Raw genomic sequence first — 6,148 nt, 5'->3', positions numbered from 1 at the left:
ACGACCTTTGGGTTTGCAGGCCAGCACTGAATCCACTGAGCCACACCAGCCAGGCCAAGGCACTTTTTCATGCTATCCCTGTGACCAGTGCTGTCTGTGATTCATTTCTAGCCTGGGGGGCCGGGCTGATGGAATACTCAGAATAGTACCATTACCAGGACTGGAATCTAAGTGGACAAGAGAAGAGTTCTGGGGAGCAGTTCTCTCGAGACTTAGGAATCCTCAGCAAGGGTGGGCGTGGAGTCAGAACTCTTGGAGAGGACTGTGGATCGGGGAAAGGAAGATAAATCATTTTCGAGACTTGGGCAAGAGGTGGGGCTGATCCTGAGGCTCGCTCTCACCTCCTCCTCCCAGCCATCTCTTGACCAAGGCTGTGTTCCTTGAGCGACGTAAGATACTGGAAGTCGTTGCAGAGGAACTCATCCAGTTGGCAACTGCTTTACCCTGTGGGAGACCTTCCAGCTGAGTCAGTTCTGACCACACCCTTCTGCAACTTACTTGACAGGTTCCACCTTGGAACAGCTCTACCTCCCACTGGTATCCCATTTTGGTGCAGTTGTCCACAGATCCAGTTCATGATTCATGACTACTATTTGATCTTGTAGAAAGTAAGACACTCATAGACACTCATAGACACCTATTTCGTTTCCATTCAGGCGCTAATGGCACTTTGTATAAGGTATCCATTGAGAATATTTCCAAAGGATCAAATGTCGGAAATTCAGCCATGTCAAGCCATTTGGGTTCCCGATACCATACGCTATTCAGTGTAAGAATCTTGGCCTATCTTTTCTTATGTCACGCATAAAAGGAATTGAAAAAAATTCATTTCTAAAGTTAAGTCGCAGCAATGACAACCCTTCCTCCCCACCCCCTTCCTCTTCTCTTCGAAAACAGTCTAGGATTCAAGTCCCAGTGTTCCCGATCTGTGGGCCAAGGGGGAACGTGCAGATTTGGCCTGGGGCACACTATTATCTGGTGGTGTGGCAAATCTTTTAATGTCTGGTGGAAGGAAGGAGAGGCAGGGAGCAGCAAGTGTGGCCTTGACATCTTTCTTTCGTCTGCTCAACCCGTGTTAGTCTAACAACTGCATTGTGCTGGGTCCGGTGCCTGGGTACCGGGGGGGCCAGGGATAAAAGACACTGTCCCGGGCACAGAGGTGCCTAGGCCAGCGGGGAAGACAGGGACGTGAGTCATTAACTGAAACACAATGGGGTCATCGCCAGGAGAGTGGTGACAGGGTGCAGGTGACCCTGAGGAAGCTCCTGGCTTCTGTTAAGTGGACAAGCAGTAGTTCCTCATTTTTCTTTTTCTTTTCTTTTTTTTTTTCAAGATTTTATTTATTTATTTTTAGAGAGGGAAGGGAGGGAGAAAGAGAGAGAGAGAGAAACATCAATGTATGGTTGCTGGAGGCGGTGGCCTGCAACCCAGGCAGGTACCCTGACTGGGAATCGAACCTGTGACACTTTGGTTCGCAGCCCATGCTCAATCCACTGAGCTACGCCAGCCAGGGCAGTAGTTCCTCATTTTTCTGCTCTTGTTTTTACCTTTGTCACATTTTTATCAGAAAAGAATTCCATGTAGATATAAGCATCGGAGCAGATGTCTAAGGAACTATAGTTCTCATGATCAGCTGATACATTTGATGCCCCAGGTTCTCAGTAGATCTGAAGTCTTATTTGTTTGAGTGCTGTATGCTTCCGGGGGTCATTGGATTAGCCAGCCTTTGGGGGGAACACATGTCAAAAGTCTGCTGTATAACATGTATCGATTACACTTTATAGTGAGGGAAACATATCTATTGCAAAATTGAAGAACATCTATTTTTTTAAATTTTTTAATTGTATTCAAGTTAGTGTGATGTAACAGGTGAAGTCTGCACGTGCTCTGTGGATTGTACCACGGTCAGTTCCCAGGTTTTGACATTGCGCTGTAGTCACGCGAGATGCTAACATCAGGGGAGGCTGGTGAAGGGTGCGGGAAACCTCCCATTCATTTCCTGGTACTCTGTTGTGAATCTATCATTATTTCAAAATTAAAAATAAACAGTCTGTAGGTAGAGTTTCGTGCCCTACTTTTCCCATGTGTGTTTTCATTTTTAACAGAAAGAGAATGTTCCACGTTTTCTCTCCATGTGTCCTGGTCATTTTCAAGAACAGTCTCAATATTCAGGGTGCGGCACAAATAGCGCCCTCCCTGTTACAAAAACTTTTATTACAAAATCATAAGCGTGTAATTCTGTAACACAGCAATATCCCACTCAAGCACACCATATGACGTTTTAGGTGAAATGTTCACATGGCTGTTCATCTCAGGTGAGACATTCACATACTCTACCCACCACACTCAATGGCGTTACTTCTGCTGGACCCTGTGTTTTAGAATGAACAAGTTGCTTCACCTCTCTGAGCCATTTCCCTATGGTGATAAACGACAAACATCTTACCTCCAAGGGTTGAGATCATTATTGTGGGTGAAAGTGCACCGTGACGAGCAGCATGCTGTGCAAATGGTAACAACGCTACATTCTCCGCCACGCCCCCCACCCCCCCGCCCGTTAAACTGGGAACCCCCTTAGGCAGGGTCCATTGGGAAGCTCAGTGGTGGGCAATGTGGTCTCTCTTTTTAATACTGCTTGCTTAATTCATAAGCAAACAAATGTCTTCTAGGCCTAATTCAGCCCTGATCATTCGTATGTACTACTTAAAGGTTTTCTGATCACTCTCTGTGGGGTTAATTTAGGGTGACCAAATTTTCCTGGTTTTCCCAGGACTGAGGGAATGTGGAAATATGAATTTTAGAACGGAATCCTAGGGGGCTCTTGGGACTCAGAACTTTTAGTGTTAAAAGCAGGATGAGTTGGTCACCTATTGATGATTCAGTGACTGCTCCGGCCAGGTAGCTCTGTTGGTAAGAGCATTGTACCGATATGCCCTGGCTACGGGTCTGATCCCCCACCAGGGTGCACACGAGATTGAAGCAACGATGCATAAATCAGTGCAACAACAAAGCGATCTTTCTCTCTTCCTCCTCCCTCCCTTCCTTTCTCTCTAAAATCAATCAGTAAATATATATATATTTTTAAATTCAGTGATGGATTGGAGGATTGGAGGGGTAATGGCCCACCTCTGCGCCCCACAGCCAGCGTCACTGCCACGGACGTGAGGAGGGCGTGTCCATCGGGCTTGCACGGGGTGTCAGGCCCAGAGCAGCAGGGCCCACCACTTCACAACACACTTGGTTTCACCAGTTCATGCCCCAGTGATCTGGCCCTCGGCAGTTCAATTAAAACTTATAAACAAATGATGGATTAGTAAATCAGAACATCAATTTAAACTGTTCCTGCCTTGGCTGGTGTGGCTCAGTGGATCCAGTGCTGGCCTGGAAACCAAATGGTCACTGGTTCGATCCCCAGTCAGGGCACATGCCTGGGTTGCAGGCCAGGTCCCAGGTGGTGGTTGCAAGAGAGGCAACCACACACTGAGGCTTCTCTCCCTCTCTCTCCCCCTTCCCCTCTCTCTAAAAATAAATAAATAAAATCTTAAAAGAAAACCAAAACGGTTCCGGTTAGTTTTCCAGGACAGCCCCTACCCTGCTTAAGATTCCCGAGAGGCAATGAAAGGTGAGCCGGTGGCGGCAGGCATTACGGGAGAGGGGCACGGATACTGGAGTTGGGTCGACTCTCCACTGCAGAGGGGCTGCCTATTCCTAGGGAGCTCTAGAATGCCCGTGGCTGGTGGGGGCCGTGGGTAAGGCTTCCTGGACTGGCCACCAGCTCTGCCCTGCGCCTGCGCTTATCCTCATCGCCTCTTCACCTCCTTCATCTGCAGCCACGTTCCGAAGTTACGATCCCCGAGTTTCGGATTCGTTTACATGAGTCTGTTTTTAGTTATGTGCTTCCTGCTGCTGGGTCTCTGTCTCATGCGTGTTCGAGGGTCCCCTAGGGTCCCATCACATGGAGTGTGCTGGGAACATTGCCTTTCGTCAACTCATTTTCTCTTCTTTGTTCGGTCAACAAGAGGCCCCTGTTCCAGGCCTGAGCATTCTGCTCTCTCTCCATTTTTTTTTTTTTTTACGCAGCAGCCTCTCGTTGGGACTGTCACCGCTGTGGCTGGCAGTCTGTCAAGCCACAGGGATTTTTCGCCACCAGCACCACCTGCTGCCCTGATTCCCGGAGGCGCCTCTGCCTTCCCACCTGGCCTCCTCACTGCCCTCTAGGTGACGCACAGTACGGGTTTGCCGCTGGCCAAGAGCAGGGAGGGGCTGTGTCGCTGTGGGGTGCTGGGTGATCTGGAAATAGCCGTGGGGGAGGGGCTTGGCTCTGAAGCTGACATGGAGGTGTTTGCTCGCCCTCATCATGCCTGGCACTCAGCAGCCCGAACACGGAGGCATCTTTACAGATCCAGTGCGTTCTCCCTCCTGGGGAGGCCCACTTGTCCAGGGTGTTAACTCCTCAGAGTTGGAGACTGCAGTGCTATCTGTACAAAACTTTCATTCTGGACTAGCTGGGTATTTCCTCTGCCTGGGGCTCCACACTCTTACTGGATCCTGCAAAGGAGGGCCCTGGGAGCGCTTGCGGCGTGGAGGCGGGCCAGCCAGCCACTCACATGGAGCGGTCTGGCCACATCTGCCGGCTCATGACCCCCCCTTGTGCAGATCCCCACGTGATGAAACGCTAGTCATCGGGGGCACAGTAAAGGGGGCGGAGCAAGGCAAGGTACCCAGTGGTGCAGGGGTCAGAGGTGGAGCCAAGCAGGGACCAGGTGCAGACTCGTTTTCCCTGAAGGCTGGTTTTCCCTGAAGTATCTTCCTCCCCTCGGGGAGGGCAGGCAGCTGGTTGACGCCCATCAGGCTGGATCTCCCTGAGTCAGCCTTGGCAACCGGCAGTGACAGGCTCGGTGACAGGCTTGTGGCCTCCCTGCCACCCCTCACGCAGCCCAGGGCCTGGCTTCTGACTGCCTGTTCTCTGCTCAGCAATCCGGCCGGGGTCCCTTCTGCTCGTGAGGGTATGGCCCGTGTGCTGTTCTCTGTGTTTACAGAGCTTTATTCGAGATAATTAGGCTCATGAGAACAAAAGCGTGTCCCAGGCCAACAGTGAGCAAGAGGGAAAAAATTATTCATTTGTCCAAAGTTCCTGGGTGTTCTTCAGTCTCCGTAGGGAGCTGCACAACTCTTTCAGGGCTGGTGCTTCCCTTGTGTGCTGACCTCTGCCAGCCCCGGCCCCTCCTCCACTGGGCCTGAACCTTTGGCTTTGGCCCCAGACAGCCTGGGGTGCTGAGGGTAAGAAGGGAGGCAGGCACAGCTCCCCAGCTGCTCTGACCTGGTGATGGCGACACTTCGTAGGTGTACTTGCAGCCAGGTGAGGCTGACACCTCCTTCCCTGGACTGCATCTGCACGGGTGTTCAAGGTCCTCACGCCCTAGGATGACCAAGGAATGGCTGCAAAAGACCTCAGCGATGGGATGCTCCCACACCAGGCCTGTAAGACGCCACAGGAGGCAGGGTGGTGTCCGACGGTCAGGACCACTGCTGCCAGTCAGGCCGGCCGGGGTGGGACTCCAGCTCTGCCGGTTACTAGCGGGCTGACTGGGTCAATTAGACTCTCGGCCTGTTTCCTCACTTATAAAGTGGGATTAATGATACCATCTACCACTTCAGAGGGTGTCCGGGGATTAAACAAAATGTTTACTACTTAGTGCAGTGCCCACACGTTACTGCTCCTACGGGCCTCCCCTTTGGGGTGTGTGGGGGCCTAAGAGGGGCCCTGACAACCCACCATGGTCTAGGGACAGCCTGCTTTGCCCTTTTGACCCCAAAGATTTAGATCACTCTGTATATACTATTTCCCTGCAACTTTCCACCCGATGTGGAAGGCCCTGGCCCTCTCAGTGATGAGACCACCCGAGACCCAGTTTGGGTCCTGCCTACAGTCTAGGCTTCGGGTTTGGTGTCCTGGGCTAACTGTCCGAGGCCCCAGCTGCCTGACCAGTGGCTCTCCAGCACCGCCCCACTTACTGTAAGACCAAAGGCGCTGGGGCTGGCTGCACTGCCTGCCTGGGGCCTGGTGGTGGGGGTGGCAGCCGCAGGTCTCTGCTGTGCCGTGCAGCAGGACATTCTGACGTGGGAATGCAAAACTGGCGGAATGGTC

The sequence above is a fragment of the Phyllostomus hastatus genome, unplaced genomic scaffold (assembly GCF_019186645.2).
Source record: "Phyllostomus hastatus isolate PE091 unplaced genomic scaffold, TTU_PhHast_1.1 phas_contig_210, whole genome shotgun sequence".
In the NCBI taxonomy this organism is placed as follows: Eukaryota; Metazoa; Chordata; class Mammalia; order Chiroptera; family Phyllostomidae; genus Phyllostomus; species Phyllostomus hastatus.
Note: the sequence above shows the minus strand (reverse complement) of the source record.